Source organism: Protopterus annectens, chromosome 2.part0, assembly GCF_019279795.1.
Source record: "Protopterus annectens isolate FY-2018-M chromosome 2.part0, PAN1.0, whole genome shotgun sequence".
NCBI lineage: Eukaryota > Metazoa > Chordata > Ceratodontiformes > Protopteridae > Protopterus > Protopterus annectens.
In genome coordinates, this window is record NC_056728.1 from 98,355,930 (window position 1) to 98,382,878 (window position 26,949).

Consider the following 26,949-nt stretch of genomic DNA (forward strand, 5'->3'; position numbering starts at 1 on the left):
CCAGTGACCATCTCAGTCTTAACCCATTTGTTTCCCTGTTTGTAATATCCCTCCACACTGGCCTGCATGCAAGGGACAGTGAAACGCCTGGCTACTTTGAAATGTTACTGTTTGCATGCTTATGCACACTAACAGCAGTGCTTGTCTGTAGAGTATGCACTATTGTTTTGGGCTTGCACCCCACACCCTGAGTTAATGTGAGTAGGAATACACTACTAGACCTTCCACCAGGTAGTACTGTTGTGATGGGACTTCCATTGACTCAAGGGCAAATCAGTCTCTGCTACATACCCCCATCCTTCCTAGTTGAGCTCCTTCAGTGCCCAGGCCACTTGTCAAACCTTAGCTGTATAGGGAATGGTCAAGGCCAAAGCTTGTTTGCCATAGAGCTGGCTTGATATTCATTTCTTTGACTGGAATTATGACTTGTAATTCTGAGTCACAGAATTATGAAAAAAAGAGAAAAAAGAAAGACTGCTTGAGAGCAGCAAATGGTAATAATCTGATCTGGAGTTATGTTTTGCAGGGGTGGAGGGTAGTTCCCTGCAATCCCCTCAGTTATATCTATTTTAACCACAGGATCGACATATCTCTGAGAAAAAGCAATCCTCTGAGGCACAATGATCTTGAACTTAGTCTGTGCAAGTCCCCATTTCCACATATTCAGTTTCACTGTTTTGGGACTTACACTTATGAGTCTTGAAAATTAAACCATTACCATTATTAATAGGTGATGATAGAACAGAATATGGTTATTGATCTGACAAGCAGCTGTTATAGACTATCTGAGAAAGCCTTAGAAGTATATAAAGTCTAGAACGTTTATGATGGTAAACTTTAGTGACCTAATCACCATTTTTTTTCCAGCTCTTTCCACCAACTACCGAGCAGACCTACAGTGGATATAAAAAATTAACACACCCTTGTTAAAATGCCAGGTTTTTGTGATATAAAAAAATGAGATCACAATAAATAATTTCAAAGCTTTTCCCACCTTTAATGTGACCTATAGCTTGTACAATTCAGTTGAAAAACAAACAAATCTATTAGGGGAAAAATATATAAAAAATAAAAAAAGTACAATAAGCTAGTTGCATAAGTGTGCACACCCTTAAACTAATACTTTGTTGAAGCACCTTTTGATTTAATTACAGCATTCAGTCTTCTTGGGTAGGAGTCTATCAGCATGGTACAGCTTGATTTAGCAAAATTTGCCCACTCTTCCTTGCAAAAGCTCTCCATATCTGTCAGATTGCAAGGGCATCTTTTGTGCACAGCCCTCTTCAGGTCACCCCACAGACTTTCTATTGGATTTAGGTCTGGGCTGTGGCTGGGCCATTCCAAAACTTAAATTTTCTTCTGGTGAAGCCATTCTTTTGTTGATTTGCATGTATGCTCCGGGGTCATTGTCGTGTTGAAAGGTGAAATTCCTATTCATCTTCAGCTTTCTAGCAGACACCTGAAGGTTTTGGGCCAAAAGTGACTGTTATTTAGAACTGTTCATAATTCCTTCCACCTTGACTAAAGCTCCAGTTCCAGCTGAAGAAAAGCAACCCCAAAGCATGATACTGCCACCACCATCCTTCACCGTGGGGATGGTGTTTTTTTGGTGATGTGAACTGTTGTTTTTGCGCCAAACGTACCTTTTGGAATTGTGGCCAGAAAGTTCAGCTTTGGTCTCATCAGACCATAACACATTTTCCCACATGCTTTTGAGAGACCTGATGTATTGTTTTGCAAATTTTAGCCAGGCCTGGATGTTTTTCTGTGTAAGAAAAGGCTTCCGTCTTGCAACTCTGCCCCATAGCCCAGACATATGGAGAATACAGGAGATTGTTGTTGCATGTAGTACACAACCAGTACTTGCCAGAAATTCCTGCAGCTCCTTCAGTGTTGTTGTAGGTCTCTTGGCAGCCTCCCTGACCAGTTTTCATCTTGTCTTTTCATCAATTCTTTGCAACATCACTGTTGCCCCATATTTTATCCACTTTTTGATGACTGTCTTCATTGTGTTCCATGGTATATCCAATGCTGTGGAAATTTTTTTGTACCCTTCTCCTGACTGATACCTTTCAACAATGAGATCCCTTTGATGCTTTGTAAGCTCGGCTTTTGCTGTAGCAGGCAACTGGGTACATGTCAGGAAAATCCTACTAGGACAGCTGAACTTTATTTGGGGTTAATCAGAGTCTCTTTAATTGATGGCAGGTATGTACCCAAGAAGACTGAATAGTTTAGTTAAATCAAAAGTTGCTTCAACAAAGTATTAGTTTAAGGGTGTGCACACTTATGCAACCAGCTCATTGTACATTTTTTTAAATTTTTCTCCCCAACAGATTTGTTTTTCAATTGAATTGTACAGGTTATAGGTCACATTAAAGGTGGGAAAAGTTTTGAAATGATTTATTGTGGACTCATTTTTTTAAAAAACACAAAAACCTGGCATTTTAATAGGGGTGTGTAAACTTTTTTTATCCATTGTATGTCTTGTGTAAATAACTGTAAATGTTACTCTAAGCTTTGTTTCTAACATATATTGTATATTTATTGGTGATGTGTTATCTGTGTCTGTAAAATTGTTTGTTTTTCCACATATATTTTTTTTTTTGTTCATTATTGGACCACAGTAGTGGCTGAAGTATACTCCATACACAAATAGCAATAAAAGTAAAAGTTGGCAACTTAGTACTAAGTACTACGTTTTTGATTTTGTAATTTGACCTGCTGTGCCATATATCTATGTAAGTAAACATTTACTGATCCTTTGTGAACATGATAGTGTAATAATGGTACAGTGTTATCTTATTTGGAGTTAGGAAACCGGGAACAATTTCATGGATTTACTGTGCATTAGCTATAATATATGTGTGTGTGCGTGTGTGTGTGTGTGTGTGTGTGTGTGTGTGTGTGTGTGTGTGTGTGTGTGTGTGTGCACGCGCAAGAGTGCGTGCGTGTACTGTGTTGTCCCCATTATAAACATGAAGCATTCAACAACATTCACAAATGTTAACAATATTACTTCATTTTTTTGTAAGATTTCAAGTAGCCACAGGAGGTATAAGTATCCATTATCTGGGCAGTTTGATGGATGTGACCTGATAGTCCTGCTACGTTTTTTTTAGATAAGTGATCATTTCCTTTTAAGAGACACTCTCTTGGTCAGTCAAAGAGCTGTAATTCAAAACCTAGGTCTTCTTTATCACAATTCAGTGCTTTAACCACAGGACTGTACTACCTTCACTGTCAGTTTGTCATTCACAATTTCAGTTCCATGCTTTATTATTCTTTCAGAACTGAAGGACAGCATGAAATAACTCAGAATACTGCACTAAAGTTCAGAGAAACTTAGAAATGCAGTTTCCAACATAAATGTGTGCGTATATATCTATCCCCCCTGGATGCCAATCAAAAAGTGGTAGAGCAAGTACAACTGGCGGACAGAAAATAATTGGAAAAAAGAATGACTTTTGTCCATCAAGTTCTTTGCCCCCCTCCCCCTCCCACACTAGCTCAGCAGGGATGGCCATTTTATTGCTTTTTCCCCATGGTAGTTATCTGGCATTAATTGAAAGACATGGATGGTTTCTGCTGTTACTGCTACAGATGGAAGCCTGCTTTAGAAATCCAACTCACCCTATGAAGTATTTTTGAATATCTTATCAAGTCATCTACTGTTGATTTCCTAATTGCAAAATATTTTCAGGTCGTTGTCTTATGTAGATAATTTGACTAACGAGCTTGTTAAAGTTTCAACTTTGATGGAACTTAACATATCTTCATTGAGCCTTCTACATGCAGTTCATATACACTCGGTTGCCTCGGCAGATGCAGTTAATGCTAAGGGTTATGATTTTTTTTGTAATGTAAGCTAGTTGTTTTAACATTTATGCTTTCTGGTACTGAAGAAGATGGTTACTGTGTGGAAACTTGTACTTTTCTAGTATGACCGCTACTGTATTCCTTTGAATTGGATAGTTGTTTTGGATCATTGAAATTTCCTTGTTCAAAATGCCCTATTGTTGCTACTTCATACCTGTATACCACTCTTCAAGGTAATGTACGTAAGAGGTGAGTGACTAAATTCAAAGATCACAGGCTCTGTATGCAGTATTTGTATTGGCAACCACTTATTTTTTAGGCTTTTTCCAAGTTGTGGGTGCTTTTCTCAAAGATTGTGTAGTATGGGTCAGGGCTGGCACCCCACAGAACAGTGTGCAAAAGTCCTGTATTTTTCATAAAATATGGCACACTGTGGGGTAAGACATTGTGTACACTCGTATCCCATAGTATTCCAATACAGCAATCTCCTTTATTTGCTAATATATTCCTCACCATACAGTACTTTATGGTCTTGCACTGCTTTTACTATGTTGCCTAAATCATGGTCAGGAGTGAAGATAGAGTACAGCACAACAGCAAAAATGTATTTAGTAAAGAATATAAGCGAAAGCACACTACATAGCTATTCTTGCTGTGCTGTATTGTGAGGTCATCCAGCACAGTGTTGTACAGCAGCTGTTGGGCAACAGACTGGTTTGGGGATGATTTGGTACCGGAGTTTGTAGTACACCATTGTGTGCACTATTGTGCAGAGTTCATAAAATGTATGAATCTTCTGTACACTGCCGCAAGGACAACAGTCTGTTTCTTTGAAATGCAAATCTGAATTGCTACATGCTAAACACTGTCTACACAGAGTACACATACGCCTCTGTTTATGAATAACAGGGCCTGTTTTATATTTATTGTTACATCAAATGATAGTAAAGCTGTAGCAGTCCTTTCAGGGCCATAGTGTGTTCTGTACCCTATTTCAGAATTAAGCAGGTTTGTATTTTTTGTTCCCAGAGTATCTATCGCCAGATATCATTAACCAAATTCTTTCTAGTATTAAATCACATTTCTTTTTTTCTGGATATGGACATCTTGTCCCATATCAGATGTTTGCACTTTCCTTATTATGCAATTAACAAATTAGTTTGTTTTGCCTTGACTCTACCTGTAATTTTCTCTCTTGCCTGTAGAAATGGTAATTATGGTATCCTTCTCCATGCTTCAAACTCTGGTTGTTTTGGTTATGAAAGCTGTAGATTGTTTCAGTTTTATTCATGTCTACCTTTCCACCTTTGCTGTCATCATAGTGAAAGTTCAGATTATTAGAATTTCAATTTACAAAATTTTCTTGCCTGAAATCAAGAGCATTAGTAAACCTGGAATGTCACTATAGATCATCTGACATTTCTTTCCTGACAGACATGACAACTCATACTTTGCCTAGCATTTATGTACCCTGTACTGTATTGTATCTTCACATGCCATTGGTTTGTCAGTGATGGCAATTTTTGGTCCCATAATGATAGTGACAACTTCTGACACTGTACTCTGCTTGACCCTAATCTCTTTCTCTGTGTGAAGAATGGCAGATGCAGGACAGTAGGTCATTTCTTGTTCATGTTACAGAAAAAAAGTAAAGTTAGCTTTTTTACTAATACTCAAAAACAGAGTGACTGTTTAGCTAGTTTATAATAGATACCTGTTATGGGGTTGTAGTATCCATTACAAATCGCAACAAAAGCAAAATGGAAAAGCAGCTTAACTAATTCAAGGAATGCATTGACTCCTGAAGGGTAACCATGTGGCCAAATCTCACTTGGATGAGAGACAGCTGATAACATAACCTCCACCTACTACACAGAAATGCATCATGGTGTGTTCTGCTATGTTGAGCAGCAGTGGATCTGTTTGAGTTCTTGTAAGCCTGGTTTAGTTTCTGTTCACAGGTAAGTTGTAGCCAGCTGAACACGTGGAAAGAGTAAAGGTTCAAGTAGGTGTACTTTGGCAGTAGTTTTCCTGGTGTTGAAAGTGAGGACTGCACCAACTCTGTAAAGCTTGCCCTGTTTCTCATTAGTTCATGATATAACATGTGCTACTTGTCAAATTTTTAACTGAATGTCCAAGGTTAGCAAAGAGGTTTTGTTGAGTTAAACTTCCGCTGTGGGTGATTGGTGTAAGGAGATACTAAGAGAGCTGCTCTTCACTGAAGAAAGGGGGAGTAATATTATAGACATTGATGCTTAAGCATAAATACCATTGAGTCCATCTTACTTGCACCAAGGTGGAGTCGCAACTAAGCTAGAGTGTAGGGAACTAGATTGCATTTTGACATTAACTTGTTGATGTCAGCTGGGATAATGGTCATGTTGTCATTCTGGATCAGTTTTGTGGTGATCAAACACTTCCATTTACAAAAATGGCACATTGGAGCACACCATTATAAACTCGTGTGCATTACCTACATTCACTGGCAACATAATTGGGAGTGCTCCATTCCAAATAATTGACTGTAATTTGTCAGCTACTGTTTTAATGAAATGGAAATGATTGTTTTCTGTTCCTGTGTTTCATTGAAAAATGTCACAACAGTGGATTAAGACCTTACCCCATTGTTATGTGTCCTCGCAGTTAGTATCTTTACAGATGATGAGATGTTGGGTCAAGAAGAGTTTGTCCCGTACAAAAAAATAAGGGTTTTGAACTTTTTTGTTGCATTCATTAATGTTTGGTATTGTCTTTTTTCCCGGCAAAAGACAACATGATATTTAGTCATAGATCCCTACTGTCCAAGTGATTATTAAACCGTTTTGTGGTAGTTGCACTGAGAAGATAAGTAGTTGCGATCTCAATAAGCTTTAATGTAATAGCCATACCATGGCAAATGTTTTAGAAAAGCCTTGGTCACGTGAGCCAATAATTTTACCCTGGCCTAGACTGCACATGCATTCTGTGACCCCAAGAAGGGCTGTGCAGGTTCTGTGATTTAGCTTGAACCTATGCAGTTTGAGAAAAGATCATAACTTATAAGGTGCTAAAGTAGCTGAGAATGAACACATTTTCTGAGAATTTTTGATAAGCAAGATGTTAGGGTAGTGAAACAATAGATCTGAAGTAGGTAGTTCATTTGTCAGCAACCTGTGGTTCTTGGGTCCGATATCGGATCCGAGCCGGCCACTTGTTTCAAGCTAATGGATCCGAGCTCCTAGCTCCTCCCTTCACCCATAATGCCCTGCTAACCCTCCATGACCTCAGATCTAGTTTGCCGCGCTTGTGGATAGCTGGATCCCCTTGAGCTCAGCAAGTGAATTGTCAGATAAGTTTATTTTTTCTGTCAAACTTTCCTTTCAAATTTTAACGTTTGTAAGTGTTAGGTACCCTTTAGTATAAAAATTATATTTCTTTAATTAGTTCCCTCCCTTCGTTTGGTCGTTAGTGAGTGTGTGTGTGTTGTGTTTTTGGGGCCTGTGTGTTTGTGTAGTTCTACCTTTTACTTTTAAGTATGGCTGAGGCCCCAAAAGCCATTTTCTCAAAATGTACCGAGTGTGGCCATAAGCTCTCCCCGGCTGATGGCCACACTCGGTGCGTTCGGTGCCTTGGGGTTGAACACCTCTCCTCAGGCTGTACCATTTATGCAGCGTTCAACCCCAGGGCACTGAAAGAGCGGAGGTCGAAGCTGGTCTTAGCGGGACTTTTACCCCCGGACTCAGCTCCGGCCTCCGCTGCTCCCGTGGCTCCACCACAGCCTGTGGTTGCTGCCATTCCTGCCCCCCTTCCTCCGTCCGGGACTCAAACTCCCGCTAAAGCATCGGTGGACAGGGAGGCCAGGAGGGAGAAACGGAGGGAGAAGCACCACAAGCGGCGGGCCGAGACCTCCGTTTCGGCCCCGCCAGCTAAGCGGGCTTCTCCCTCCACTGCTCCTAGGTCTCCTCCTCCTCGGCTCCGATCTCCTTGTTTCTCCCCGGGGCCCGAGGAGGAGGAGGAGGCCCGATCTCCAGCGAGGTCATCGAGGCGGCATTCCAGGCCTGCCTCGGTGACCTCTTCGAGATCTACCTTTAGTTTATCCGATGCAGACTTGGACCGGATGATGCGAAGGTTCATCCAGGCCCAGCTGCAGATGGGAGTGCTCTTGCCTCCCCCCCCCTTCGGGGGGGAGCTCGACACCTTTTTTCCACCTTCTCCGACCCGCTATCCGGGTTCGGAGCGTTCGGAGCCGAGCAGCGTTGGTGCCGGGGGTGGATTGGCGCTGACAGTACTCGGTACTTCGGCTCCGACCCTGCCCTCGAGCCTGTCTGATCCGACCTCTCGGAGCCGTGGCCCAAGCTTCGGATCCGAGGGATTCAGTGTGCCTTCGGCTCCGTCCAGGTCGGAGCACACTGGTCCTTCGGATCCGATGGTCTCGGCGCCGGTTCTGATCCCTTCATCAGATCCGAGTGGGAGCCAACTTTCGGATCCAAGAGAGAGTGGTTCTCCCTCGGCCTTCGATGTTGTGGAGAGGGCTCTGTTGAGAGCATCCAGACCCCCGGTCCTTGTTTCAACTCCTCCCTGCACTCCCTGTCTGCTGGGCCAGGCTTCCATCACCCGGCCAAAGGGACAACCTGCTTCAATGTCACAGATGGTTCCATTGGAACAAGATGTTGCTGGCGAGGCCTCCTCGGACAGCCCCCCTGAGGAAGTGCCCCGCAAGCATACGTGCAAGAGGAGGCACGTGGACTCCCTGAGTCCTTAACCGAGGACATGGACTTGGAAGAAGGGGAAGGCTCCCCAAGATCGCCCCCTGAGGATGTCTCCTTTGGAGACATCATGGAGATGCTGAGGATCAGAGGTGGGTGGTCTGCCCCCAAGTCTTCCTCCGACGAGTCCGTGTTTCTGGAGGCATTCGAAGCAGGCCCATCTACCTCTTGGGTGTCCCCTCCGGCCGACCCCCTGGTGGACCTCATCACCACCAGGGCATGGAAGGATCCGGACACCGTGGAGCCAATACCAAAACGCCCGGACAAAATACTTAGCCCCCCCTCAGACCGATCACACTGGAGTAAGGGCCCCCCCCCGTAGATGCCATGTTGACGGCGGCAGCCATGAAGAGGGAATTGGCTCAGGAGAGCCCCTCAGTCCATCCACCGAGCAAGGAGTCCCGCTCGATGGACCGCTTAAGGAAGCGAGTTTTTAGTTCAGCGACCTTCTCGGTAATGTCTCTGAACTATATGGCACATGTCATCAGGATGCAGCGGGATCTTATCAAAGAATACGCTGCCTCCCCCCCTGAGTCCATGTTGGCGGATGACAAGCTATTGTACTCCACCCGAATGGCCACTCTGAGATCAATTTCTAATACCTCTATGCGGCTATTGTCCCACGCCACAGAGGGAGCCGCTAGGGCTAGCGGAGCAGGCCTAGTCATGAGACGTCAGGCCTGGCTCCGTCATTGTGACTTTGCGGAGCCTTTTAAAGCGTCCTTTGCGAACACCCCCTTCGACGGTTCTACCCTGTTTGGCAAAACGGTTCGCGAGACACTTGTCCAGAGCGAAAAGGATGGGAAGATGTTGTCTGCCGTCGGAGTCCGCTTCTCTGCTCCCCAGCGGTCCTTCTCAAAGAACCAAAAGGGTCAGAAGAAGATGTGGTTCCGGAAATCGCAACATTCCCAACCCGCTCCGGACAACCAGTCCTACCGTGGCAGAGGAGGACAGGGAGGACGCCGCCCCAGGGGCAGAGGGGCTCCGAGAAACTTTGGGCCCAGAGAACCTTTCTCTGAGCGGCCTGCACAGCAGCCCTGAAGGGTTGCCCGGCTGCTCCACTCTGGAGGCAGTCGGGGGGCGCTTCTCGGAGCATCTAGCGGCATGGGAGTCCATCACTACAGACCACTGGGTGCTTCGCATTATATCCAGAGGGTACAAAATACCATTACTCCATGTCCCCAAACTCAAAAACCTCCCCGATGTACCACCCAATCAGAGGGAGGCCGCAGCTGCAGAAATTCAGCAGCTGCTAAGAAAAAGAGCCATCCAGCCCGTCCCCCAAGACCAGCTCGGATTAGGGTTCTACTCCAGGTTTTTTTTGGTGCCAAAAAAGACAGGGGACTTGAGACCGATTCTAGACCTTTCCCGCTTGAACCTGTCAGTAACCAAGGAAAAATTCCGAATGGTCACTCTTCAATCTATTCTTCCCCTTTTAAGGGAAAACCATTGGATGTGCTCTATAGACCTCAAGGATGCGTATTACCACATTCTAATGGACAGACGATCCAGGAGGTTCCTCCGCTTCCGGCTGGGAGCCAGTCACTATCAGTTCAGGGTCCTTCCCTTTGGCCTCACCACAGCCCCCAGGGTGTTCACCAAGGTATTAGCAGTGATTGCGGCCCACCTGAGACTCTAGGGAATACAGGTCATTCCATACCTGGACGACTGGCTCCTGACCGCCTCAACAAGGCATCTACTTTGCTCAGCCAGAGACTTCTTTCTCCGCCTAGCCCCACAGTTAGGCATTACCATCAGTGTCGACAAATCTCTTCTGGCCCCAACACAAGTCATAGAATTCATAGGTGCCAGAATAAACACCAGAGAGCTACGAGCCTTCCTAACCTCCGAGAGAATCTGGAATTTGCAACTCCATGTGCGGGCCATCCTCCAATCAGAGACTTCTCCAGCGGAATTGGTCTTGAGGGCACTAGGCTCCATGGCGGCAGCGATTACGCTTCTTCCATGCGCCCGTCTGAACATACGGGTACTGCAATGGACACTTCTAGTGCAATGGTCCTTTCTATCCCTTCCTCTTCACCACCCCATTGCTATCAGCAAAGTTTGCAGGAGGGCTCTATTATGGTGGCTCCAAGCCTCGGACCTCCATACGGGCCGTCCCTTCTGCACCTCTCCCCCTCTCGCCACAGTGACCACGGACACCTCCCGCCTCGGGTGGGGGGGGGCATTATTCAGGCAGGACAGTCCAAGGCACGTGGAACAACACAGAGACCTCCCTGCATATCAACGTTCTGGAGATGAGAGCGGTGCTGTTCGCGTTGCAAGCACTTCAGGATCTCCTCCCCATAGGAATGATTGCAATTCAGTCGGACAACATGTCGGTTGTCTGGTACATCAACAAACAGGGGGGAACCAGATCTTACCCCCTATGCCGCGAAGCCATGAGAGTATGGGAATGGGCGATCTCCACCAACCGCTTTCTCATTGCAACGCACATTCCGGGACGGACCAACATCCTAGCGGACAAGCTCAGTCGCACCCTTCTTACCCCGTACGAGTGGTCTCTCAATCCACTAGTAGCGAAGCAGATATTCACAAAATGGGGGCAACCCTGCTGCGATCTTTTTGAGTCTCCATCAAACACCAAATGCGACAATTTCTTCGCTCTAATCCCCCCTCCAGGGGAAACTCCAAGAGACGCTCTGGTGCATGCTTGGCCACCCGGTCTACTTTATGCCTATCCTCCGCTACCCCTGATGCTGCAACTCCTACAGAAAGCCTCATGGTTGGGGAGCAGGATGATCCTCATTGCCCCATTCTGGCCTCTGCAAATTTGGTTCCCTTACCTGTGGTCTCACCTTGTGAATCCTCCTTGGATTCTAGATCCCACTCCGGATCTCATCTCCCATCCGTCGAACTTACTGACCCCAAACCTGGGCAATCTCAAACTAACAGCTTGGTTGCTCCAGTTCCACTCCTAGTTAGGACTCCCGGTATCTCTTCACCAGTCAAAGCCATCCTTGTGGCAGCGCATAAGCCTTCCACCAGGAAAGTGTACAGCAGTAAATGGAAACGTTTTTCCATCTGGGCGGAGCATCATGATCTAGATCCCTTTACGGCTCCTCTTCCGTCTATATTAGACTTCCTAACCGAACTCTTTCAGGAAGGCGCTAGTTGTTCAACTGTCAAAGTGCAATTGGCAGCCATATCACATTACCATGTGGGACATGATACAGGGCCTTTGATGTCGGCCAAGTTGTGTAAAACCTTTCTCAAGGGCACCTTCTTACTTAGACCCCCTATAAAGGAAGCCGTGCCACCATGGGATCTTGCATTAGTTCTTCAAGCCTTGACTGCTCCACCTTTTGAACCCGCTGCTTCAGTAGATCTCAAATTCCTGTCTTGGAAAACAGCATTCCTTGTAGCCATCACTTCAGCAAAGAGAGTTTGAGCTTCAAGCTCTTTCTGTGAAGCCTCCTTATTTGATCTTTCACCCAGACAGAGTGTACCTCAAGATCAATCCCTCTTTTCTCCCCAAGATAGCATCAGAAACCAACATAAATCAGTCCATAAATTTACCGGTTTTCTTCCCTAAATATCAGAATAAGGGAGAGTACAAGCTGCATTCATTAGATGTTCATAGGCAGCTTCGTTTTTATACTCATAGAACAGCTGGCCATAGGCAATCCGACCAGCTGTTCGTTTCCTTTGCCAAATTTAATTTGGGGAAAGCAATTTCAAAAGTATCTTTATCACGCTGGATTTCTCAATGTATCCTATTGGCGTATCAAGTCTCTGGGAGACCCGCACCAGAAGGAGTTCGTGCTCATTCCACCCGCTCCATTTCTACTTCTGCGGCCTTCAAGTCTAGAGTCCCATTGGATGATATTTGTTCAGCAGCCACTTGGGCTTCATCTCATACCTTTATTAACCACTTACAAACTGGACGTGATTTCTAGAGGGAGAGCATCCTTTGGCTCTGCGGTGCTTCGCAATATCCTTCCATGATGGCCACCCAAGGTGTAGGTAGCTGGGGACTCTGTCCCACAGGTTGCTGACAAATGAACTCCCTACTTCAGATTTAGAAGTTATGTACTCACCATAACGTTCCATCTGAGTAGGTAGCTTCATTTGTCTGCAACCATTCCCCCCCTCCTTCCCCCGGCCTTCTTCGGATCTATTGGTAGTTGGATACCCATTTTTTTTTGGGTAAATATTGAGGGGCAAACTCGATCTGAGGTCATGGAGGGTTAGCAGGGCATTATGGGTGAAGGGAGGAGCTAGGAGCTCGGATCCATTAGCTTGAAACAAGTTGCCGGCTCGGATCCGATATTGGATCCAAGACCCACAGGTTGCAGACAAATGAAGCTACCTACTCAGATGGAACGTTATGGTGAGTACATAACTTCTAATTATTTAGTGCAATTGAGGGGGCTGCCTTTGTGGATTGGAATGATGAGTGCCTTGTTTCTAGACTTCATGGACATAGTCAATCTTGAATTACTGGCTTGTTAGAAGAAAAAACAAATACTTGTTGGAACATGCAGAATTTTAGAAATTTAGAAGAAATGTTGTCAAAAGCTTCTGTACTTGGCTTAAGTTTGAGCAAGTTTTCTGTATGGCCATTCTTGCTCTCTGCTGTCTTTTTAGTCAGTCCAGAAATGAAGAACAGTACACATTTTGAAAGAGGACATAATGCTGATGTGCTACATTAAGAATCAAAGAAGGGGCCGTTCTTTGAATTTCTTGTGCATGGGGACCATAATAATTTGGGACTTAGCAGTCATCCTTTGCTGTTCCAAGCATTTCTGCATACCCAGTCAACAGAACTACCTAGCAGACATCCTGATCAGGGAGGTTATTTTCTGACTGAATGGAAATTGGACAGGACTACCTTCTTGACCATTATAAAAAGGTGAGGCAACCCAACCATCAGTCTGGTTGCATCACAAGTGAATTATCAAGTTCTTTTCCAGAGTCCACTGGAGCACTAGCATCCAGTGCATTTTCAGTGAGGTGGAGTCATTGTCTTTTGTATGCTTTCTCTCCTGGTCCTTTCATTCCAGATTTACTCCTAAAGGAACCAAGGAGAAGAGCAAACTGATGTCCTTTGCCCTTTATTCCAAACTTCTTACTCAGCTGTTGAGTCATTATTGCTGTCATTATGCAAGATCCAGAAACTCGGCCTGGAAAATATCAGGCAGATACCACATGACTGTCTTTTCTTTTTTTTTTTTTTATGTGCATGTCCTGTTTATCTTAAAAGGATCAAGGTTACTAACAAGTCATATTTATCAATTTGGATCATATTTTCTCAATAATGCATAAATACGTCTAATCCCCATCTCTTGTTGTCCCATGCCTTAGATTCTGGAGTACCCTTCACAGTTGTTTAAACAGAGCTTTTCTTAATTACTTGATCAGTACCTATCTTTTAGACATGTTTGTCTGCTTCCCTCTGGATCCCACAGTTTTAGCAGTAAAACTGTTCCTCACTGTGCCCTAGACAATCTGTTACCTAGCTTAGGACCTCAGCTTTGCGATAGAACTGTAGTGCTTGTCTTGGAAGACTCTCTTTTCTTGTAGTTATTACCTCAGCCAGAAGGGTTTTTCATTTGTAGTCTTGAATGTGTCGGGAGCCTTGTACTATATTTCACATGGACGGATGAAGTATTCTTTAAAGCAACCCTCAATTTTATGACTAAAGTGGTCACAGAGCTGTCTATGAATTCATCCCTGAAAACAGGCATTAACAAATGCATGCATCAGCTGGCATCTTTTTCTTTTGGCACTTTTGTGTATTGTAAGTTTGTAAAGAAAAATGACAGGCATGGACATCCAAGAGCTAGACAATTGTTTTGTTTTATTATTCACCAAATGTGAGTATTTGTTAACCTGATATTGTGGATGTTTTATGGTGGAAAGACTTTTTGTAATTTAAGATACCTCATTAAAGAGTACCTATTTAAATAACATGAATTATGATATCACCAATGTTTTGGCCAAGCATGGATAGAAGAAACCTCAGCAGAGCACAAATTTAAATGTCAGAATATTAATTTGTTTATTCAATGCACTGCTGGGGTACATCATGGCAACATGTTACTTTATAAGGTAAGTTAGTATTAAAATGAATAAAATTAATGTATGCTTTTTGATCACAGTGTGAAAATTTCAGTAGTCCTTTAACATAAAAGTAGGCCGTTAGATCGATAAATGGAGCATATCGGTTCTTTGTTATTAATTTGTTAAATTTTATTGGTGCATCTTAACATGGAACATATATGAAGTTTGTTATTTGATTAGAAGCATTTTTTGTGAGGTATTGATAAAGCTCTTTTATTCATGTTTGCAAAATATAAGTTGACCAATTTTAGTAACTAGAGGATTATGATCAGGTCTGCAGTCATAACCAGTTTGTTATATGTTCAAAATACAAATGCCAAAAAATTCACCTTAAGAGCGAAGCTCAAGAATCAAATCTTGAAGTCTACTTCAAAAACACACACACACACACACACACACACACACACACACACACACACACACACACGCACACACACACAAAAAAGTTGTGATTGGAGAGACCCAATCAGAATTCTTTGCTGTGCGTGGGTCTTAAACTGCTCCTATGTTCTATAATAATTAAAGAAAAAAGTGTAGAAGCACTAAGTGTGCTATACAGAGCGGCCACCACAGAGCAGAGCTGGGAAGAACGTAAAACTTTAAGACAAGTCACAAAGTTTTATTTGACCAAAAAGTTCGTTTGACTTTTTTTTTTGGTTTACAGTGCTGTTTTTGGTGGCTGGTTACCATTGTTAATGCCGTAGCACAAGGTATAACATATATAGGTTCAACAGTAGTGAGGAGTGATTAACAAAACTTGAAAACACCTTTCTGATATCAGAAAGGTGCTTAACAAACTTGTCTTTTCACAATTTCAAGGTATGATTGTGGTGCTCCATGCACTGTACACATTTTGTAGTGGCCTTGTTGATGTGGAGCAGCTGCTGTTTATTAGCTTTTAATGTTCTATCTATGTTTGGCCTCAGGACCCCATACTGCTTGGTACTGATCCTTTCATACTTTAGAAGCATTACAGCAGTGATCCTTATGATTAACAGTTGTGTGAAAATACTCACCATGATTATAGGTGTTTTTGTAGTGAGGGTGATCTACCCACAAGTGATGGTCTGTATAGTTGCTGTTCAGTGCTGTATTCAAATCATATGTCTTAGTAGTGCTAGTGAGCAGCAGAAGCATTGAATGGTCTGCAGCTTACTTCATGAAGTTGTTAATGGTTTTAAGGATGCTCACATCTCTGTAAAAGAGCTGGCCCAGCATAAATTAACTCATACGCATCTTGAAACGTTTAGGATTTCAATATGGAAACTACTCACTGAGCAAACGCAGTAGTGTTCCATTCCGATGTCTTCTACCATTGGTTCTTTTCAGGCATTAATTGAGTCTCTTGAGTAGTGTGCTGTCTCCCTGAGCAGGAAATGCTTTTAACTCATAATGTTGATCACTAAAATCCAATTTCTGTAGTTTAAAATTATAGCATTATTGAAGGTACCAAGTAATTTCTGGTGTAGAGTCCTACTGTATATTCCAGGGCTTATGTATTTTTTAACTAAAATTCGCATTGAAGAACAGCTTCTCTCTGCCCTACCCATATCATTACTGTAACTTCCTCCATCCTATTAATTTCAGAGAGCAACACCCAAAATTCAGACTTGTACTTGTATAACAATAAATTTCTTTAGTTCTGAGACACCTATGGCTCAGGTCCTCAGATGAATCTAGGCAAAGACCTTGTTGTACTCCCAATTTGTTCCTCTCCACAGTCATCTCTTGTCAGAAGCAAAGTAGTTTGTTAAGTGAAGTCCAGTGGATTTATACGTGTATTTAAATTAGTATAAGGCAAGGTAAATTTAAGTGAGCTATCAGCTAGCATCCAGTGAACTAAACATAAGATGTGGGATGACTAACAGAGAGTAATGGATTCATGATGATGCCAACCCATACTGACCTTGGTCTCCTCCAACCTGTCTTAGTACTTCCCAGCAGTCTGAGCATACATGGTTTATCCATGTTTAGTGTGTGAACATCTAGGGTAGAACTCACTATGACAAGGTAAGAATTTCTGGTAAAGTTTGCTGTTGTGTCCAAGACCAAACCTCATCATCATTTATTGGACAGCAAAGGCAGTATGTGTTTTAATTCTTGGTAATGAACTGAGTTATGGATCATCCCTATGTAGTTCTTGTTTTATACTTTTTATCTGTTCATCAGGTAAGCCTAGTATAAAGATTTGTTTCTTTATCGAGGGCGACCTTGAAGCACCACCCTTTAAGTGACTTGCTTAGTGTACATATGGAGTCTGACGTATGCAAATCCAAGACGGAAGATTGCAGATGTTTACCAGTTCATAGTCTTAAGCATCTGTGGTAAAATGCCAGACTTCATTTAAGGCAACCAGGAACTCTTGATGTATAATAGGTGACTACCAGTACTATGTAGCAAACCTTGCTTGTAAAGGTTCACTTCAGTACAGAACAGCAAGAAAAAGTCCAGGAAGTTTAGAATGTCTTTATGATATTTCATTTATGGTCAGCCATCATCTTAGTAATAGACCCAGAGGCAAAAATTCTACCTTGCAAACCCTCATCTTGTTTTGTTTTAGAGCGCCTAACAGCCCTAAAGAGTAGTGCAGAAGCTTTTCATGATGTATGAATACACAGTCACTTGTTTGGTCAGAAACCCTTCCCAGCTTCCTGACAAACTCACAAAGCGGTGATCACAATTGAACAAAACTCCAGGAATGTGAATGGTTTTCCAAAACATAGAAGGAAATAATAACAGCATTTTCCAGGGAGGCAAGCCCCTGCACTCCCCTAATATGTGTGTGTGTGTGTGGGGGGGGGGTCTGTACCTCTTCCAATATTTATGTAGGTTCATAGGTTCATAGGTTCATACTAGGCTATCTGCCCTAGGGCATTTATAAGCCTAGCCAGAGTGTGTTTGGCTTTCGCCACCCATTTTAAATTAATTTTGCTATGCCTTTTTTTGAGGTTAGTATACTGTGCCTCTGTCTAACAGTGACACAGAAGTGATAGCCGGGGTAAACCTACGATCTCCCATCCACTCATCAAGATTCCTCTTGAAGAGAGTCAATGTGGGACTCTGCCTAACCTGGACTGGGATTTTATTCCAGAGTGAAGGGAGCCTCTGGGTTATGAATCTGTCCCTCCAGCATGTCCTATTTATTTCAGTGCTGAGGTTCAAGTCTCTCGAGCGTAGCTCGATGGGATTTGGATTTTCTAAGGTGCAGCATGTCCATTAATTCTGGGTTGGACATGGCTTTATACGCCAGGCACAGATTGCCTCTGAGCAGGCGGTATGCCACTGAGTAGAGCTGGAGTTTCTTTAACCGGGCAGCATATGGCATCTGTTTGAGCCCTTTGATCCTGTTGGTGAGGTACTTTTGGGTTCTTTCCAGTTGCTGTAGGTGTCTGGTAAAGTACATCCCAAAAAGGGCATTGTACTCAATTATGGGCCTGATGAGGGATGAGTAAAGAGGCACGATGTCATCTAGATGTGAATCACTTCATGATTAGGTGGGCTATATAAAATGTTTTTCGTACCACTTTGGCCACGTGGTTGTCAAATGAGAGATTGCTATCAACTTGGGTCCCCAGGTCCCTAATTACTTCTTCCATACTTAATGGATTACCACCTATGTGGTAATTTGTGAGCACTTTGTTTTGCCAAAGGGATGACTGTACACTTCTTGGCTTTTAGCTTGAGGCCATGGCTCTGGCACCAGTTGTCTGTTTCTATGAGGCCCTTTTGGAGGATGCTTGTGTCGGCTGGAGAGTTGATTATGGCGCCCAGTTTGCAGTCATCTGCGAACTTGGTCAGCCACAGTCCTTCCGTGTTGGCCTGTACCGAGAAATATATACCGAACAAGAGAGGTCCCAGGATTGAGCCTTGTGGGATGCCACTTGTAACTGGTTTGGAGTCTGACATGGCTCCAGCAATTCTAACCATGTGGGTTCTGTCCTTGAGCCAGTTTGCAACCCATCTAGTGACATAGGGGTTTATATTTAAGCTGGTGAGCTTATCTATAATGCCGAGTGGGGTATTGTATCGAAGGCTTTTGCGAGGTCCAGGTAGGCTGTGTGGACCACCTTCCCCTCGTCAATGGCCTTGGTGACTGTTTCAAAGAAATCGACCAGGTTTAAGAGGCAGGATCTGCCCTTAACAAAGCCAAACTGGGTAGGATCCAGTGTCTGTAGGTCCCCAATATCTTTATTTATGAGGTCCATGATGATCCTTTCCATAGCTTTGCAAACCAAGCTAGTCAGGCTTATGGGGCGATAGTTTCCAGGATCCGTTGAGGCACCACCTTTGTGGAGAGGGACCACTGTTGCTGTCGCCACTCTTTGGGTACATATCCTGTAGTAAGGCTAAGATTGAACAGTAGTTTTATGTTTGGGTTTAGCTCTTCTTGGAGTTCATGTAGGACGCAGCCCGGGACACCATCTGGTCCCATTGATGCTGTGTTTTTTGCTTTGGAGAGGGCGGCTCTTACCTGAGCATCTGAGATGTCAGGGGGGCAGCACTCTGTTGGGATAGATATTTGCCCTTTTGGTGGGGAGAGGGGGGAGAAGTTTGCACTGAACCTGTCAGCTAGGATGTTGGCAGTGTCTGTGGGCTCGGTGTATTTTTTGTCATTTTGGACTAATTCTGAGCATATCTGGGAATTCCCACCCAGTTTCCTAACATAATTAAAGAAAGCCTTGTGATTGTCCTTAGTGTCCTGTGCAATTTTTCTCTCGAAGCTGGCTTTAGACGATTTTATGAGTGCCCGTAGTTTTTTGCTAATACTGATCAGAGATGCCTTTCCTTTTTGGGATTTTGCTCTATCATGTAGTAGCTTCCTCCTTCTATTGTATAGTTTGTTTATGGCTGGGGTCCACCAGACAGGACGTCTGCCTTTGGAGGATTGGGTCTTGGTTTTATTTGGGATTGCATGATCCATGCATTCCTAAAGGTGTTCATAGAATGCGTTTATAAAGGATTCTGCGGTCTGGGCCGTATTTTCCACAGGCCCGGGGCTTTGAAGGATTTTGCCTCGGTTTTGAGGCGTGTGAAATTTGCTTTAGAAGTTTTCACTGTGGTTTTCTGGGCAGGGGTGGGGTCGGGATGTGAATATCCAGTGAGATTAGTTTATGGTCTGATCTTACCAGTGAGGGATACACTTCTGGTCTGGAGCATAGTGTCCCCATGTTGGTGATGATCAGGTCCAGTATGTTTTCCCCTCTTGTGGGAGTGGTAACAAGTTGTTCCATAGCATTTGAGTTTATAAATTCTAGGAACCTTTGGGCTAGGGTGTTGGAGCTAGAGTAATGCTCCCAGTCTGTGTTTGGGTAGTTGAAGTCGCCCAATATAATGGTGTTTGGAGAGACCTTCATATTTTCCAGTATTCTCAGGAAGGCCAAGTGGGGTTCCTGTGTTTGGGAGGGTGGTCTGTAGCAGGCTATAAACTGGAAGGCAGTTTTACCCACAGTTAGTTGCACATGAATAGTCTCTGATGCTTCGTGCTGTGCCACCAACCTGGAGGTGTGGGTATCTTTGATGAATATTGATACTCCCCCTCCTTTTGTGGTTCGGTCCAAGTTTTGGGGCCGAAAAGCATGGTATGAGGTATAACCTGGTAGTGCTGGGGTGCTCTCGGGAGCCTTGAACCAGGTTTCTGTTACTGCACAGATATCGATGTTCTCCATGCTAAGGAGAGTTTCGAGTGCGTGCATCTTGAGGTTTAGACTTCTGGCGTTGAGTAGCATTACTCTTAGTTTCTTATCCCTTGTGATACCTATGGAGGTGGGTTTGTCTTTTGAGCCGTGCCTAAAAAAGGCACTATGGGGGTAGCAAGAGCCTTTGCCAATATCCGAAAGCCCAGGGGTGACAGGTGCAAGCCGTCCCTAGCGAAGCATCGTGGCTTGTCGAGCATGTCATCCCAGATCCACAGACTCTGCATCATTTCAGACATATCCCTGCTTATCTTGGGTACATGGGATTATATATATGTATATCAACTCTTAGGTTGCACTGTTACAGGGAAAGGGGAAATCCTAGGCAGACCAGCAGGTTGAACTTCAAGGGAAAAGTCTTGTAGTTACATACTAGTGATTGACCATTTTTAGAGTGGATTGCTAGGGTTTTGCTAACAAGTTCCCTAAGCGAAGCAGGAATGCTAGGATATTAGATGCATGGTACAAAATCAGGGTGTTGGGAGATCCACAGACTCTGCATCATTTCAGACATATCCCTGCTTATCTTGGGTACATGGGATTATAAAAATTGCCTTTGTTGTAGTAGTACTGGCAGTGTACAAGTTCGTCATTTGTACCTATTGCACTGAGCCATTTTTCTTGGAGTCCCCTATGCTAGTGGATGTTGTGCATCAAGACCAGTTTAGTCAACAAAGACAGAAACATAAACAAGTAAATTTATAAACAAATAGTGGGGAAGGTTTCTCTCTTATTAGTTACAAGTGCGACCATGTCTAGAAGATGTATCTAGCAGGTTAAACTGAAATAAGAATAGGCTGACCAAAAACGTAAGAAAACCTTTTAAACATAGGTAGGCAGATTTATTAACAGGGATTCCATTCCTGACAAGCGAAGATAGTACTGAAGTACCAAATGTGTCTAGGAGTATTTTTTCCACCTCGTTCAGATCCCCTTTTAGTGTTTCAGAGTTACGACATACATTACGCATCTAGAACAAGTGATGTATTGTCTACACAGATTTTGAATTGTACTTCTGTTATTTCTGCCACAGCATTCTTGTAATCAGTTAATTTTCCTCAGCTGCCAGTTTTTGATGTGGTGCGTTTTAGTGCCCCATAATATTACATTCTCAATTAAAGATCACTTAACTTTCTTTTCAAGAAAGTTTAACAGCTTCAGTTCACTATGATCTGTTTTACAAAGCTTCTGGCGTGTAACTTCAGACACAATAACCTATGAGTCATTTACATTACATAAGAATGTCCCTGTTTGAATGCCATTACTTTTTTTTTCTTTACGTTTTCTGGCTTTTTTGATTTCTCCAAGTCTTTTGGGTTTCTAATACCATGAAGGGAATGGACCCCATTCCTAAGTCAGAGTACGATTAAAGTGCATGAAATTAGTATTATTTCACTCCTTGATGTTAGCCAAAAGTGCTCTTCGCAGTACCCGCAATGTGCCCAGCAATGACTCCTTCAGCAATCCATACGGTGTTACATGAATTGGTAACATATCTAAATATGATTGTAAATTCTTTTTTATAAGACCAGTTGCTCCTACTACTATTGGAACTGTCTGGGTATCTTTCTTCCACATGGCTCTCGTTTCTGCCTGCAGATCAAGGTATTTTATGACTTTGTGTCTCTCTGTATGCAAGACACTATAGTCACTAGGTGTGGCAATTTCAATGATCAATGCTACTTTTGTCTTCTTTTCTTGGATCACTATGTCCAGTTTTCTAGCATCTATCTTTCTGGCAGAATAGATCATCTGATATATAGCCTCATTATATCAGATGCCAAAACTATATTCTTTTGTTTTGGTCTCCCTTCTAATTCCCATTTTTTGGCTGCATTTTCTTTTAAGCTATTTCTACTCAAGCCAAATTTCCTCTGGTGACTTACTGGATTGCTTCTTATTTGAGGCTGAATCAGGGCTGGTGTTAGGAGTCTGAGTGCCCTCCAGCAAATGTCAAACTGGGGCCCTCCTGCACACTTCCAGTGTAAGTAGCACCATATTAATGTCACCCCCGTTAAGCAAACTTTTAGTTCATGCTGGAGAGTTTTAATAGTATGCTCAGACTAAACTGTATCCACAATGCTCTTACTTATGACAGGCCAGTGTGCCACACTAAGCTGGTCCATCTCACAGAAGGACATTCACAATGACTGGCATCTACTTGCAATGATGATACATTACAACTCTGTGTACAGGGCTGGACGTAGGTGAAACGGTGCCCTACACGCTGCCATCTGTCCCCCCCACCCAATAGTGCTGACCTTTATGTTCTCCTCATTCCAGACTCCCCATACCTTGTATATTCCTTTTTCTTATATTTTGCTGTACTCTTCAGCTTTTTCAAGAAGCCATGACTTTTCTGTATGCTTTGAAGTACATTTTAAACAGGGATGCTGGAAGATGCTTGGGGGGGGGGGCAGTTTGTGATCTAAAAGGGCAATTTTTAGATGTCTATAGCCATAACAGAGGCATAGCTGTGGCACAAGATGTATATAGTGTAAATATGCATTACATTTGGAATTACTGCATAGAAATTTCATAGAAATGTGTAAATGAAGCTAATGGTGCATGGTATGTGATCCTGGAGCCATATGTATTCAAAAGTTAGAGAAGAAAGTGCAGTAGTGCTGTTACACACTTAACCTGCCACACAGAGAGAAACCACCACAGAAAAGTGGTGGGAAGCTATTAAATACTTCATTTTTGGGGCGTGGCCAAGATGTGCTCTAGTTAACAGCAGTTTTTTTGAGCTCTGCTACTTCAGAATTTCTTTGACAAGATTTAACAATTTTAATCTATCCTAACAAGATTTTTTTCACTTTATATGATACTTCTTAGTATCACTTAGGATTGTATCAAAACATTTTTTTGAATTTTAAACTTTTCCTGTCAAAAAGATACTTCAACTACTTCTCTCATCATCCTGCTATTAAGATGAGCTTCTTCAAGAACTGCAGTCTCTACTAACAAATGTACAGGACTTCTCTATGAAAATAGATAAAATGGACTCAAAACTAGACAATTTTAAGGAGAAATGTTCAAAGCAGATGGAAATTATTCACAAAGACCTTAAGCAACAGAAATCCCAGATCACTGGAATTGAATGAGCACTAAATGACATTGATGGTAGACTGCCAGAAAGGAGAAAACAATACTGAATTTTTACTGAAACAGAACACTATGCTTCAACTTAAAATTGATGATCTGGATAATAGGTCACGCAAAAACAACATTAGGATTTTTGGACTTCCAGAAAATATTGAAGGTAACAATATGATAAATGTTTTGAGCCCTTGGTTGCCTAAAGTACTTGATCTTCCTGAGGCTGCATCATATGATATTGAAAGGGCTCATAAATCCATAGTTTCTTCCCTGACTAATAAAAATAATTCATGTAAGTCAGTAATTGTAAGATTCCTTTCTACCCAAGACAAAGAACAGGTCCTTAAAACAGCATGGTGCAAGTCGCCTATCAAAATAAATGGCAGTATAATCTTTCAACAATGACTACTCTGCTGCTGTTATTACCAAAAGAAAACTTTTTTACCACTTATTAGAGAACTTAAAAAATGTCAAATTACGTCATCTTTTATTTCCGTTTACACTGAAGTTATTTCTGCCTGATGGTCCCAGAACTTTTGATGATTTGGAAACAGCTGTGAACTACATTAGATCTAACAAACTTCTGGAGAAAATTGAAGACATGGAATGGGCTTCTGCTTCACTGAAGAGAGTTGCGAACAATGACACCTGGAAAACTACAGACAAAACAAAAAGACACTGAAAATTAACTTCTTACATAATCTACAATGTGCTTTCTTCATTTTTATTCCCTTTTGGGGAAATATAATAACAGTCTTTTATCTCCTGCTAGCAAGTTTGTTTCAACAACCAGGACTTCTACTGCAAATTTCCTCACACATATGATCATTTTTTTCTTGTCACAGTGAGTAATTGCTTTGAATACAAGTTAAAAAGTACTTGGTTAACTGCAGTATTATTTGTATTTTTATATCTTTATTGAAATTTTAGCAGTCATAGTAGGTCCGGGGGCATTCTTGTACTGTCTCATTTTGTTTGGGACAGATTGCCTGGATAACAGTTCTTAATTTGTATTTGTTTTTTGGGTTTATTGAAATTGTAGCAATTGTGCAATGTCTAATAGTATTCCTATGCTGTTTATTTTTTTCTGTGGCGGTTATGTGATGTAAACTCTGCTCTTGTTTAACTACAACCGTATTTCAGTTTATCAATGCCAGATCAAGCCTTATTCATTTGACTGTAATTGAAAGCTTACATACTCTTTCCCGCCGAAAGCACCTTGCTTGTACTTCACAAAGTTTGCTGTCACGAGCCATTTGGATCTCAGAGAGGTTTTGTCCAGCCTTGCGTATACACAGACTAACCAGGAAGTGACTCCTATCATTATCGATCATTCAGTCTCCAGGATGGAATGCTACCTTGAAGATTTCAACTTGCGAGGGCTTGCATCATTGAAGAAACTTTTTGTGTTTGTTGCCTTTTAATACGTGTTTCAGCTTAAAAGGTTATAGGATGTTTAAATATGCCAGATTGGCTTATTTGGGTCTCTGTGCTGAAATGGAACTAAAACCTGGTCTCCAGTGGATATAGCAGTGGTATGTTGGTGTTTCTTCCTGTGGCTGTTTCTTTTTTTTTTTTTCTCCTGAGGGCTAACTTCATCAACATGCAGATAATAAATTATACTTTGAATGCAACCTATTTTTGGGAGGTGGGGAGAGCGACATTCAGGGTGTGTGTGTGTGTGTGTGTGTGTGTGTATGTAGAAGTTTACATCAAGTTGGTTCTCGGACTTGTTTTGGGTAGCCTGTCACGCATCTTTCTTTGAGTGAAATGAGGTCTGAAACCAACATGTGTTAATTGTTTGTGACTTTAATTCCTAACGGTTTGCCAGAAAACTAATTTGATTTCAAGTCGTTGGGAACATGGAGCGAGGGTCTGGGCATTCTGCGAAAGTCTGGACAGTCGATGAGTATCACCTAAGAGTTTCAGCACTCCATGAGAGGTTAAATGAATTTGGAAATGTATCATGCTCAAACCGCTAGTTATCAGGAATACCTTTATGTGAACGCAGGCTGCATACAGAATATTAATAACAGGAAAATTGTGTATGGTGTACTGTGTGCATGTGGATGTGGTATGTCTGCTTTTGCTGTCATGAAATGTATGTTGTCCCTTGCAGGGGGATGTCTTGAGTGTATCTCTGCTGGCCCATGTCTTGTTGTTAATGGCAACATTCTGAATTTATGAGAGCATATCCTCAGATAGTCTCTTTTGGTTTAAGTTTCGTTGGATTCCTGCTGTTTCTCTAGGTAGGCATGTGTATTGTTCCATAGTTTGTTGCGGGCTGGGCGTGGCAGCCTGCTGATGGTGTGGTTTGAACTAAAGTATTATCAAAGGAAACTTTATCAGTGATGGACAGGGAATACAAGATAAAGCCTGAATGTTATGCAGCGAGTTGGAGATCTAGGTCACAGGGGCAGCCTTTTGATGATATGATCTATTTGGTTGGCTCGAGTCTTTGTACACCCTCCATTCCTCTCGACTGTCTGGACTTTCATGGAGTGTCCGCGTTTTATTTATCTATTTTTTTTTCCTTCTTCGCATGGTTTTGGTGTGTTTCTGATAAATTATGTGGTTTTCTGGCAGATGGTTCGATTGTATTCACTAGGTGGTAACAGATGATTGGGTTTCGGACCTTGTGTCTTATCATGGGTGCATGCTAATGTGGAACCTTCAACTTTATAAACCTTTTTGAGATTCTGCCTGTAATAATCTTCTGACTTCACAGATGGAACAGGACATACATATATCACTGGTCGGCTTTTGGTGCTAAGGCAACATTGAATTTGTTTTGATGTGGGGATAGCCTACTGCAGAGTAACTCTTTTTGATTGCTGTGCAGCCCTCTAGGTAAACACTTAAAAAAGTACTGTCATAAGTGGTTGTTACAGAGAGAGACAAGGCCAGACAGTTGGATTTTCAGACTGTATGTTGCTCCATGGAAGTAATACATTTGATTTAAACCTAGGGCAGAGTCTGTTGGACCAGTCAGTGGTCGTTGTGAGCTGTGGTTGGTGTCAGGATGTGATTTTTTAGATTTCTATTCTTGCCTTGTTGCTTTGGTGTGTGGAGATTGTTACTTCTGGGATCCTTTTGAATGTACTAGCAACTTAACCTTGTGGCTCATTGGAGACTGTGGTGGACATGCACTCCTTGAAGGGGGATGGGACTGGAAGGTTCAAACTTAACATGAATGATGTTCATATACAATGATATATACAATTGTTGTAACTATATCTTACTGTCTTCATGCAATGTATGGAAAGTGTACTGAGTAACAAGGAAAAGGTGCATTATAAACTCCACAAGTGCAATGCACATAATCTGCAGAAAGGGAAACTTTGATAAATGACTTTAAATTGTTCTGCAGTCCAATTTTTAAATATGATAGTAACATGGACACAGTTGATGAGTAGAAATGCTGTTGTGATACTACGTGACCTTTACTCAGTTGTGGGAAGCATACAGCCTACTAAGTATATATAGTATTTATTATATAGATC

General features: G+C 42.5%; 1 protein-coding gene across 1 annotated transcript in view; it reads left to right on the forward strand.

Annotated features, from left to right (window-relative positions):
• The window catches only part of LOC122792978 (arf-GAP with GTPase, ANK repeat and PH domain-containing protein 1-like), a 2,685,441-nt gene that overhangs the window by 2,558,219 nt on the left and 100,273 nt on the right, over window positions 1-26,949 (forward strand). The window lies entirely within an intron of this gene.